The sequence below is a fragment of the Lasioglossum baleicum genome, unplaced genomic scaffold, assembly GCF_051020765.1.
Source record: "Lasioglossum baleicum unplaced genomic scaffold, iyLasBale1 scaffold0027, whole genome shotgun sequence".
Classification (NCBI taxonomy): Eukaryota; Metazoa; Arthropoda; class Insecta; order Hymenoptera; family Halictidae; genus Lasioglossum; species Lasioglossum baleicum.
Window position 1 is genome coordinate 1893780 of NW_027469087.1, and position 14432 is coordinate 1908211.

The window sequence follows — 14432 nt, forward strand, 5'->3', positions numbered from 1 at the left end:
TAACCCATAACGCATAACGCATAACGCATAACGCATAACGCATGACGCATAACGCATAACGCATAACGCATAACGCATAACGCATAACGCATAACGCATAACGCATAACGCATAACGCATAACGCATAACGCATAACCCATAACGCATAACGCATAACCCATAACGAATAACGCATAACGCATAACGCATAACGCATAACGCATAACGCATAACGCATAACCCATAACGCATAACCCATAACGCATAACCCATAACGAATAACGCATAACGCTCAATGGAAAAGTCATAACGCATAACGCTCAATGAAAAAGTCATAATGCTTAACGCATAACGCATAACGCATAACGCATAACGCATAACGCATAACGCATAACGCATAACGCATAACGCATTTCGCATAACGCATAACGCTCAATGAAAAAGTCAGAACGCATAACGCATATCGCATAACCCGTAAAGCACAACGCATAACACATAACACATAACGCATAACGCATAACACATAACGCATAACGCATAACGTATAACGCTTAACGCATAACGCATAACGCATAACGCATAACGCATAACGCATAACGCATAACGCGTAACGCATAACGCATAACGCATAACGCATGACGCATGACGCATGACGCATAACGCATAACGCATAACGCATAACGCATAACGCATAACGCATAACGAATAACGCATATCGCATAACGCATAACGCATAACGCATAACGCATAACGCATAACGCATAACGCATAACGCATAACGCATAACCCATAACGCATAACGCATAACCCATAACGAATAACGCATAACGCATAACGCATAACGCATAACGCATAACGCATAACGCATAACGCATAACGCATAACGCATAACGCATAACGCATAACGCATAACGCATAACGCATAACGCATAACGCATAACGCATAACGCATAACGCATAACGCATAACGCATAACGCATAACGCATAACACATAACGCATAACGCATAACGTATAACGCTTAACGCATAACGCATAACGCATAACGCATAACGCATAACGCATAACGCATAACGCATAACGCATAACGCATAACGCATAACCCATAACGCATAACGCATAACGCATGACGCATGACGCATGACGCATAACGCATAACGCATAACGCATAACGCATAACGCATAACGCATAACGCATAACGCATAACGCATAACGCATAACGCATAACGCATATCGCATAACGCATAACGCATAACGCATAACGCATAACGCATAACGCATAACGCATAACGCATAACGCGTAACGCATAACGCATAACCCATAACGCATAACGCATAACGCATGACGCATGACGCATAACGCATAACGCATAACGCATAACGGATAACGCGTAATGCATAACGCATAACGCTTAACGCATGACGCATAACGCATAACCCATAACGAATAACGCATAACGCTCAATGGAAAAGTCATAACGCATAACGCTCAATGAAAAAGTCATAATGCTTAACGCATAACGCATAACGCATAACGCATAACGCACATCGCATAACGCATAACGCATAACGCATAACGCATAACGCATAACGCATAACGCATAACGCATAACGCATAACGCATAACGCATAACGCATAACACATAACGCATAACGCGTAACGCGTAACGCATAACGCATAACGCATAACGCATAACGCATAACGCATAACGCATAACGCATAACGCATAACGCATAACGCATAACGCATAACGCATAACGCATAACGCATAACGCATAACGCATAACGCATAACGCATAACGCATAACGCATAACGCATAACGCATAACGCATAACCCATAACGCATGACGCATGACGCATAACGCATAACGCATAACGCATAACGCATAACGCATAACGCATAACGCATAACGCATAACGCATAACGCATAACGCATAACGCATAACGCATAACGCATAACGCATATCGCATAACGCATAACGCATAACGCATAACGCATAACGCATAACGCATAACGCATAACGCATAACGCATAACGCATAACGCATAACGCGTAACGCATAACGCGTAACGCATAACGCATAACGCATAACGCATAACGCATAACGCATAACGCATAACGCATAACGCATAACGCATAACGCATAACGCATAACGCATAACGCATAACGCATAACGCATAACGCATAACGCATAACGCATAACGCATAACGCATAACGCATAACGCATAACGCATAACGCATAACGCATAACGCATAACGCATAACGCATAACGCATAACGCATAACGCATAACGCATAACGCATAACGCATAACGCATAACGCATAACGCATAACGCATAACGCATAACGCATAACGCATAACGCATAACGCATAACGCATAACGCATAACGCATAACGCATAACGCATAACGCATAACGCATAACGCATAACGCATAATGCATAACGCATAACGCATAACGCATAACGCATAACGCATAACGCATAACGCATAACGCTTAACGAATAACGAATAACGCATAACGCATAACGCATAACCCATAACGCATAACGCATAACGCATGACGCATGACGCATAACGCATAACGCATAACGGATAACGCGTAATGCATAACGCATAACGCTTAACGCATGACGCATAACGCATAACCCATAACGAATAACGCATAACGCTCAATGGAAAAGTCATAACGCATAACGCTCAATGAAAAAGTCATAATGCTTAACGCATAACGCATAACGCATAACGCATAACGCATAACGCACATCGCATAACGCATAACGCATAACGCATAACGCATAACGCATAACGCATAACGCATAACGCATAACGCATAACGCATAACGCATAACGCATAACACATAACGCATAACGCGTAACGCGTAACGCATAACGCATAACGCATAACGCATAACGCATAACGCATAACGCATAACGCATAACGCATAACGCATAACGCATAACGCTTAACGAATAACGAATAACGCATAACGCATAACGCATAACCCATAACGCATAACGCATAACGCATGACGCATGACGCATAACGCATAACGCATAACGGATAACGCGTAATGCATAACGCATAACGCATAACGCATAACGCATAACGCATAACGCATAACGCATAACGCATAACGCATAACGCATAACGCATAACGCATAACGCATAACGCATAACGCATAACGCATAACGCATAACGCATAACGCATAACGCATAACGCATAACGCATAACGCATAACGCATAACGCATAACGCATAACGCATAATGCATAACGCATAACGCATAACGCATAACGCATAACGCATAACGCATAACGCTTAACGAATAACGAATAACGCATAACACATAACGCATAACCCATAACGCATAACGCATAACGCATGACGCATGACGCATAACGCATAACGCATAACGGATAACGCGTAATGCATAACGCATAACGCTTAACGCATGACGCATAACGCATAACCCATAACGAATAACGCATAACGCTCAATGGAAAAGTCATAACGCATAACGCTCAATGAAAAAGTCATAATGCTTAACGCATAACGCATAACGCATAACGCATAACGCATAACGCATAACGCACATCGCATAACGCATAACGCATAACGCATAACGCATAACGCATAACGCATAACGCATAACGCATAACGCATAACGCATAACGCATAACGCATAACACATAACGCATAACGCGTAACGCGTAACGCATAACGCATAACGCATAACGCATAACGCATAACGCATAACGCATAACGCATAACGCATAACGCATAACGCATAACGCATAACGCATAACGCATAACGCATAACGCATAACGCATAACGCATAACGCATAACGCATAACGCATAACGCATAACGCATAACGCATAACGCATAACGCATAACGCATAACGCATAACGCATAACGCATAACGCATAACGCATAACGCATAACGCATAACGCATAACGCATAACGCATAACGCATAACGCATAACACATAACGCATAACACATAACGCATAACGCATAACGTATAACGCTTAACGCATAACGCATAACGCATAACGCATAACGCATAACGCATAACGCATAACGCATAACGCATAACGCATAACGCATAACGCATAACCCATAACGCATAACGCATAACGCATAACGCATGACGCATGACGCATGACGCATAACGCATAACGCATAACGCATAACGCATAACGCATAACGCATAACGCATAACGCATAACGCATAACGCATAACGCATAACGCATAACGCATATCGCATAACGCATAACGCATAACGCATAACGCATAACGCATAACGCATAACGCATAACGCATAACGCGTAACGCATAACGCGTAACGCATAACGCATAACCCATAACGCATAACGCATAACGCATGACGCATGACGCATAACGCATAACGCATAACGCATAACGGATAACGCGTAATGCATAACGCATAACGCTTAACGCATGACGCATAACGCATAACCCATAACGAATAACGCATAACGCTCAATGGAAAAGTCATAACGCATAACGCTCAATGAAAAAGTCATAATGCTTAACGCATAACGCATAACGCATAACGCATAACGCACATCGCATAACGCATAACGCATAACGCATAACGCATAACGCATAACGCATAACGCATAACGCATAACGCATAACGCATAACACATAACGCATAACGCGTAACGCGTAACGCATAACGCATAACGCATAACGCATAACGCATAACGCATAACGCATAACGCATAACGCATAACGCATAACGCATAACGCATAACGCATAACGCATAACGCATAACGCATAAGGCATAACGCATAACGCATAACGCATATCGCATAACGCATAACGCATAACGCATAACGCATAACGCATAACGCATAACGCATAACGCATAACGCGTAACGCATAACGCGTAACGCATAACGCATAACGCATAACGCATAACGCATAACGCATAACGCATAACGCATAACGCATAACGCATAACGCATAACGCATAACGCATAACGCATAACGCATAACGCATATCGCATAACGCATAACGCTCAATGAAAAAGTCATAACGCATAACGCATATCGCATAACCCGTAAAGCACAACGCATAACACATAACGCATAACGCATAACACATAACGCATAACGCATAACGTATAACGCATAACGCATAACGCATAACGCATAATGCATAACGCATTACGCATAACGCATAACGCATAACGCATAACGCACATCGCATAACGCATAACGCCTAACGCATAACGCATAACGCATAACGCATAACGCATAACGCATAACGCATAACGCATAACGCATAACGCATAACGCATAACGCATAACGCATAACGCATAACGCGTAACGCATACCGCATAACGCATAACGCATAACACATAACGCATAACGCGTAACGCGTAACGCATAACGCATAACGCATAACGCATAACGCATAACGCATAACGCATAACGCATAACGCATAACGCATAACGCATAACGCATAATGCATAACGCATAACGCATAACGCATAACGCATAACGCATAACGCATAACGCTTAACGAATAACGAATAACGCATAACGCATAACGCATAACGCATAACCCATAACGCATAACGCATAACGCATGACGCATGACGCATAACGCATAACGCATAACGGATAACGCGTAATGCATAACGCATAACGCTTAACGCATGACGCATAACGCATAACCCATAACGAATAACGCATAACGCTCAATGGAAAAGTCATAACGCATAACGCTCAATGAAAAAGTCATAATGCTTAACGCATAACGCATAACGCATAACGCATAACGCATAACGCACATCGCATAACGCATAACGCATAACGCATAACGCATAACGCATAACGCATAACGCATAACGCATAACGCATAACGCATAACACATAACGCATAACGCGTAACGCGTAACGCATAACGCATAACGCATAACGCATAACGCATAACGCATAACGCATAACGCATAACGCATAACGCATAACGCATAACGCATAACGCATAACGCATAACGCATAACGCATAACGCATAACGCATAACGCATAACGCATAACGCATAACGCATAACGCATAACGCATAACGCGTAACGCATACCGCATAACGCATAACGCATAACACATAACGCATAACGCGTAACGCGTAACGCATAACGCATAACGCATAACGCATAACGCATAACGCATAACGCATAACGCATAACGCATAACGCATAACGCATAACGCATAACGCATAACGCATAACGCATAACGCATAACGCATAACGCATAACGCATAACGCATAACGCATAACGCATAACGCATAACGCATAACGCATAACGCATAACGCATAACGCATAACGCATAACGCATAACGCATAACGCATAATGCATAACGCATAACGCATAACGCATAACGCATAACGCATAACGCATAACGCTTAACGAATAACGAATAACGCATAACGCATAACGCATAACGCATAACCCATAACGCATAACGCATAACGCATGACGCATGACGCATAACGCATAACGCATAACGGATAACGCGTAATGCATAACGCATAACGCTTAACGCATGACGCATAACGCATAACCCATAACGAATAACGCATAACGCTCAATGGAAAAGTCATAACGCATAACGCTCAATGAAAAAGTCATAATGCTTAACGCATAACGCATAACGCATAACGCATAACGCATAACGCACATCGCATAACGCATAACGCATAACGCATAACGCATAACGCATAACGCATAACGCATAACGCATAACGCATAACGCATAACGCATAACACATAACGCATAACGCGTAACGCGTAACGCATAACGCATAACGCATAACGCATAACGCATAACGCATAACGCATAACGCATAACGCATAACGCATAACGCATAACGCATAACGCATAACGCATAACGCATAACGCATAACGCATAACGCATAACGCATAACGCATAACGCATAACGCATAACGCATAACGCATAACGCATAACCCATAACGCATAACGCATAACGCATGACGCATGACGGATAACGCATAACGCATAACGCATAACGCATAACGCATAACGCATAACGCATAACGCATAACGCATAACGCATAACGCATAACGCATATCGCATAACGCATAACGCATAACGCATAACGCATAACGCATAACGCATAACGCATAACGCATAACGCATAACGCATAACGCATAACGCATAACGCATAACGCATAACGCATAACGCATAACCCATAACGCATAACGCATAACGCATGACGCATGACGCATAACGCATAACGCATAACGCATAACGCATAACGCATAACGCATAACGCATAACGCATAACGCATAACGAATAACGCATATCGCATAACGCATAACGCATAACGCATAACGCATAACGCATAACGCATAACGCACATCGCATAACGCATAACGCATAACGCATAACGCATAACGCATAACGCATAACGCATAACGCATAACGCATAACGCATAACGCATAACGCATAACGCATAACGCATAACGCATAACGCATAACGCATAACGCATAACGCATAACGCATAACGCATAACGCATAACGCATAACGCATAACGCATAACGCATAACGCATAACGCATAACGCATAACGCATAACGCATAACGCATAACGCATAACGCATAACGCATAACGCATAACGCATAACGCATAACGCATAACGCATATCGCATAACGCATAACGCATAACGCATAACGCATAACGCATAACGCATAACGCATAACGCATAACGCATAACGCATAACGCATAACGCATAACGCATAACGCATAACGCATAACGCATAACGCATAACGCATAACGCATAACGCATAGCTCATAACGCATAACGCATAACGCATAACGCATAACGCATAACCCATAACGTATAACGCATAACGCATAACCCATAACGCATAACGCATAACGCATAACGCATAACGCATAACGCATAACGCATAACGCATAACGCATAACGCATAACGCATAACGCATAACGCATAACGCATAACGCATAACGCATAACGCATAACGCATAACGCATAACGCATAACGCATAACGCATAACGCATAACGCATAACGCATAACGCATAACGCATAACGCATAACGCATAACGCATAACGCATAACGCATAACGCATAACGCATAACGCATAACGCATAACGCATAACCCATAACGCATAACGCATAACGCATAACGCATAACGCGTAACGCATAACGCATAACGCATAACGCATAACGCATAACCCATAACGCATAACGCATAACCCATAACGAATAACGCATAACGCATAACGCATAACGCATAACGCATAACGCATAACGCATAACGCATAACGCATAACGCATAACGCATAACCCATAACGCATAACCCATAACGAATAACGCATAACGCTCAATGGAAAAGTCATAACGCATAACGCTCAATGAAAAAGTCATAATGCTTAACGCATAACGCATAACGCATAACGAATAACGCGTAACGCATAACGCGTAACGCATACCGCATAACGCATAACGCATAACGCATAACGCATAACGCGTAACGCGTAACGCATAACGCATAACGCATAACGCATAACGCATAACGCATAACCCATAACGCATAACGCATAACCCATAACGAATAACGCATAACGCATAACGCATAACGCATAACGCATAACGCATAACGCATAACGCATAACGCATAACGCATAACGTATAACGCATAACGCATAACGCATAACGCATAACGCATTACGCATAACGCATAACGCATAACGCATAACGCATAACGCACATCGCATAACGCATAACGCATAACGCATAACGCATAACGCATAACGCATAACGCATAACGCATAACGCATAACGCATAACGCATAACGCATAACGCATAACGCATAACGCATAACGCATAACGCATAACGAATAACGCGTAACGCATAACGCGTAACGCATAACGCATAACGCATAACGCATAACGCATAACGCATAACGCATAACGCATATCGCATAACGCATAACGCATAACGCATAACGCATAACGCATAACGCATAACGCATAACGCATAACGCATAACGCATAACGCATAACGCATAACGCATAACGCATAACGCATAACGCATAACGCATAACCCATAACGCATAACGCATAACGCATGACGCATGACGCATAACGCATAACGCATAACGCATAACGCATAACGCATAACGCATAACGCATAACGCATAACGCATAACGCATAACGAATAACGCATATCGCATAACGCATAACGCATAACGCATAACGCATAACGCATAACGCATAACGCATAACGCATAACGCATAACGCACATCGCATAACGCATAACGCATAACGCATAACGCATAACGCATAACGCATAACGCATAACGCATAACGCATAACGCATAACGCATAACGCATAACGCATAACGCATAACGCATAACGCATAACGCATAACGCATAACGCATAACGCATAACGCATAACGCATAACGCATAACGCATAACGCATAACGCATAACGCATAACGCATAACGCATAACGCATAACGCATAACCCATAACGCATAACGCATAACGCATGACGCATGACGCATAACGCATAACGCATAACGCATAACGCATAACGCATAACGCATAACGCATAACGCATAACGCATAACGAATAACGCATATCGCATAACGCATAACGCATAACGCATAACGCATAACGCATAACGCATAACGCATAACGCATAACGCACATCGCATAACGCATAACGCATAACGCATAACGCATAACGCATAACGCATAACGCATAACGCATAACGCATAACGCATAACGCATAACGCATAACGCATAACGCATAACGCATAACGCATAACGCATAACGCATAACGCATAACGCATAACGCATAACGCATAACGCATAACGCATAACGCATAACGCATAACGCATAACGCATAACGCATAACCCATAACGTATAACGCATAACGCATAACCCATAACGCATAACGCATAACGCATAACGCATAACGCATAACGCATAACGCATAACGCATAACGCATAACGCATAACGCATAACGCATAACGCATAACGCATAACGCATAACGCATAACGCATAACGCATAACGCATAACGCATAACGCATAACGCATAACGCATAACGCATAACGCATAACGCATAACGCATAACGCATAACGCATAACCCATAACGCATAACGCATAACGCATAACGCATGACGCATAACGCATAACGCATAACGCATAACGCATAACGCATAACGCATAACGCATAACGCATAACGCATAACGCATAACGCATAACGCATAACGCATAACCCATAACGCATAACGCATAACCCATAACGAATAACGCATAACGCATAACGCATAACGCATAACGCATAACGCATAACGCATAACGCATAACCCATAACGCATAACCCATAACGAATAACGCATAACGCTCAATGGAAAAGTCATAACGCATAACGCTCAATGAAAAAGTCATAATGCTTAACGCATAACGCATAACGCATAACGCATAACGCATAACGCATAACGCATAACGCATAACGCATAACGCATAACGCATTTCGCATAACGCATAACGCTCAATGAAAAAGTCAGAACGCGTAACGCATATCGCATAACCCGTAAAGCACAACGCATAACACATAACACATAACGCATAACGCATAACACATAACGCATAACGCATAACGTATAACGCTTAACGCATAACGCATAACGCATAACGCATAACGCATAACGCATAACGCATAACGCGTAACGCATAACGCATAACGCATAACGCATGACGCATGACGCATGACGCATAACGCATAACGCATAACGCATAACGCATAACGCATAACGCATAACGCATAACGAATAACGCATATCGCATAACGCATAACGCATAACGCATAACGCATAACGCATAACGCATAACGCATAACGCATAACGCATAACGCATAACGCATAACGCATAACGCATAACCCATAACGCATAACGCATAACCCATAACGAATAACGCATAACGCATAACGCATAACGCATAACGCATAACGCATAACGCATAACGCATAACGCATAACGCATAACGCATAACGCATAACGCATAACCCATAACGCATAACCCATAACGAATAACGCATAACGATCAATGGAAAAGTCATAACGCATAACGCTCAATGAAAAAGTCATAATGCTTAACGCATAACGCATAACGCATAACGCATAACGCATAACGCATAACGCATAACGCATATCGCATAACGCATAACGCTCAATGAAAAAGTCATAACGCATAACGCATATCGCATAACCCGTAAAGCACAACGCATAACACATAACACATAACGCATAACGCATAACACATAACGCATAACGCATAACACATAACGCATAACGCATAACGCATAACGCTCAATGAAAAAGTCATAACGCATAACGCATATCGCATAACCCGTAAAGCACAACGCATAACACATAACGCATAACGCATAACACATAACGCATAACGCATAACGTATAACGCATAACGCATAACGCATAACGCATAACGCATAATGCATAACGCATTACGCATAACGCATAACGCATAACGCATAACGCATAACGCATAACGCACATCGCATAACGCATAACGCATAACGCATAACGCATAACGCATAACGCATAACGCATAACGCATAACGCATAACGCATAACGCATAACGCATAACGCATAACGCATAACGAATAACGCGTAACGCATAACGCGTAACGCATACCGCATAACGCATAACGCATAACGCATAACGCATAACGCGTAACGCGTAACGCATAACGCATAACGCATAACGCATAACGCATAACGCATAACCCATAACGCATAACGCATAACCCATAACGAATAACGCATAACGCATAACGCATAACGCATAACGCATAACGCATAACGCATAACGCATAACGCATAACGCATAACGCATAACGCATAACCCATAACGCATAACCCATAACGAATAACGCATAACGCTCAATGGAAAAGTCATAACGCATAACGCTCAATGAAAAAGTCATAATGCTTAACGCATAACGCATAACGCATAACGCATAACGCATAACGCATAACGCATAACGCATAACGCATAACGCATAACGCATAACGCATAACGCATAACGCATAACGCATAACGCATAACGCATAACGCATAACGCATATCGCATAACGCATAACGCTCAATGAAAAAGTCATAACGCATAACGCATATCGCATAACCCGTAAAGCACAACGCATAACACATAACGCATAACGCATAACACATAACGCATAACGCATAACGTATAACGCATAACGCATAACGCATAACGCATAATGCATAACGCATTACGCATAACGCATAACGCATAACGCATAACGCACATCGCATAACGCATAACGCCTAACGCATAACGCATAACGCATAACGCATAACGCATAACGCATAACGCATAACGCATAACGCATAACGCATAACGCATAACGCTTACCGCATAACGCATAACGCATAACACATAACGCATAACGCGTAACGCGTAACGCATAACGCATAACGCATAACGCATAACGCATAACGCATAACGCATAACGCATAACGCATAACGCATAACGCATAACGCATAACGCATAACGCATAACGCATAACGCATAACGCATAACGCATAACGCATAACGCATAACGCATAACGCATAACGCATAACGCATAACGCATAACGCATAACGCATAACGCATAACGCATAACGCATAACGCATAACGCATAACGCATAACGCATAACGCATAACGCATAACGCATAACGCATAACGCATAACGCATAACGCATAACGCATAACGCATAACGCATAACGCATAACGCATAACGCATAACGCATAACGCATAACGCATAACGCATAACGCATAACGCATAACGCATAACGCATAACGCATAACGCATAATGCATAACGCATAACGCATAACGCATAACGCATAACGCATAACGCATAACGCTTAACGAATAACGAATAACGCATAACGCATAACGCATAACCCATAACGCATAACGCATAACGCATGACGCATGACGCATAACGCATAACGCATAACGCATAACGGATAACGCGTAATGCATAACGCATAACGCTTAACGCATGACGCATAACGCATAACCCATAACGAATAACGCATAACGCTCAATGGAAAAGTCATAACGCATAACGCTCAATGAAAAAGTCATAATGCTTAACGCATAACGCATAACGCATAACGCATAACGCATAACGCACATCGCATAACGCATAACGCATAACGCATAACGCATAACGCATAACGCATAACGCATAACCCATAACGCATAACGCATAACGCATGACGCATGACGCATAACGCATAACGCATAACGCATAACGCATAACGCATAACGCATAACGAATAACGCATATCGCATAACGCATAACGCATAACGCATAACGCATAACGCATAACGCATAACGCATAACGCACATCGCATAACGCATAACGCATAACGCATAACGCATAACGCATAACGCATAACGCATAACGCATAACGCATAACGCATAACGCATAACGCATAACGCATAACGCATAACGCATAACGCATAACGCATAACGCATAACGCATAACGCATAACGCATAACGCATAACGCATAACGCATAACGCATAACGCATAACCCATAACGCATAACGCATAACGCATGACGCATGACGCATAACGCATAACGCATAACGCATAACGCATAACGCATAACGCATAACGCATAACGCATAACGCATAACGCATAACGAATAACGCATATCGCATAACGCATAACGCATAACGCATAACGCATAACGCATAACGCATAACGCATAACGCATAACGCATAACGCATAACGCATAACGCACATCGCATAACGCATAACGCATAACGCATAACGCATAACGCATAACGCATAACGCATAACGCATAACGCATAACGCATAACGCATAACGCATAACGCATAACGCATAACGCATAACGCATAACGCATAACGCATAACGCATAACGCATAACGCATAACGCATAACGCATAACGCATAACGCATAACGCATAGCGCATAACGCATAACGCATAACGCATAACGCATAACCCATAACGTATAACGCATAACGCATAACCCATAACGCATAACGCATAACGCATAACGCATAACGCATAACGCATAACGCATAACGCATAACGCATAACGCATAACGCATAACGCATAACGCATAACGCATAACGCATAACGCATAACGCATAACGCATAACGCATAACGCATAACGCATAACGCATAACGCATAACGCATAACGCATAACGCATAACGCATAACGCATAACGCATAACGCATAACGCATAACGCATAACGCATAACGCATAACGCATAACC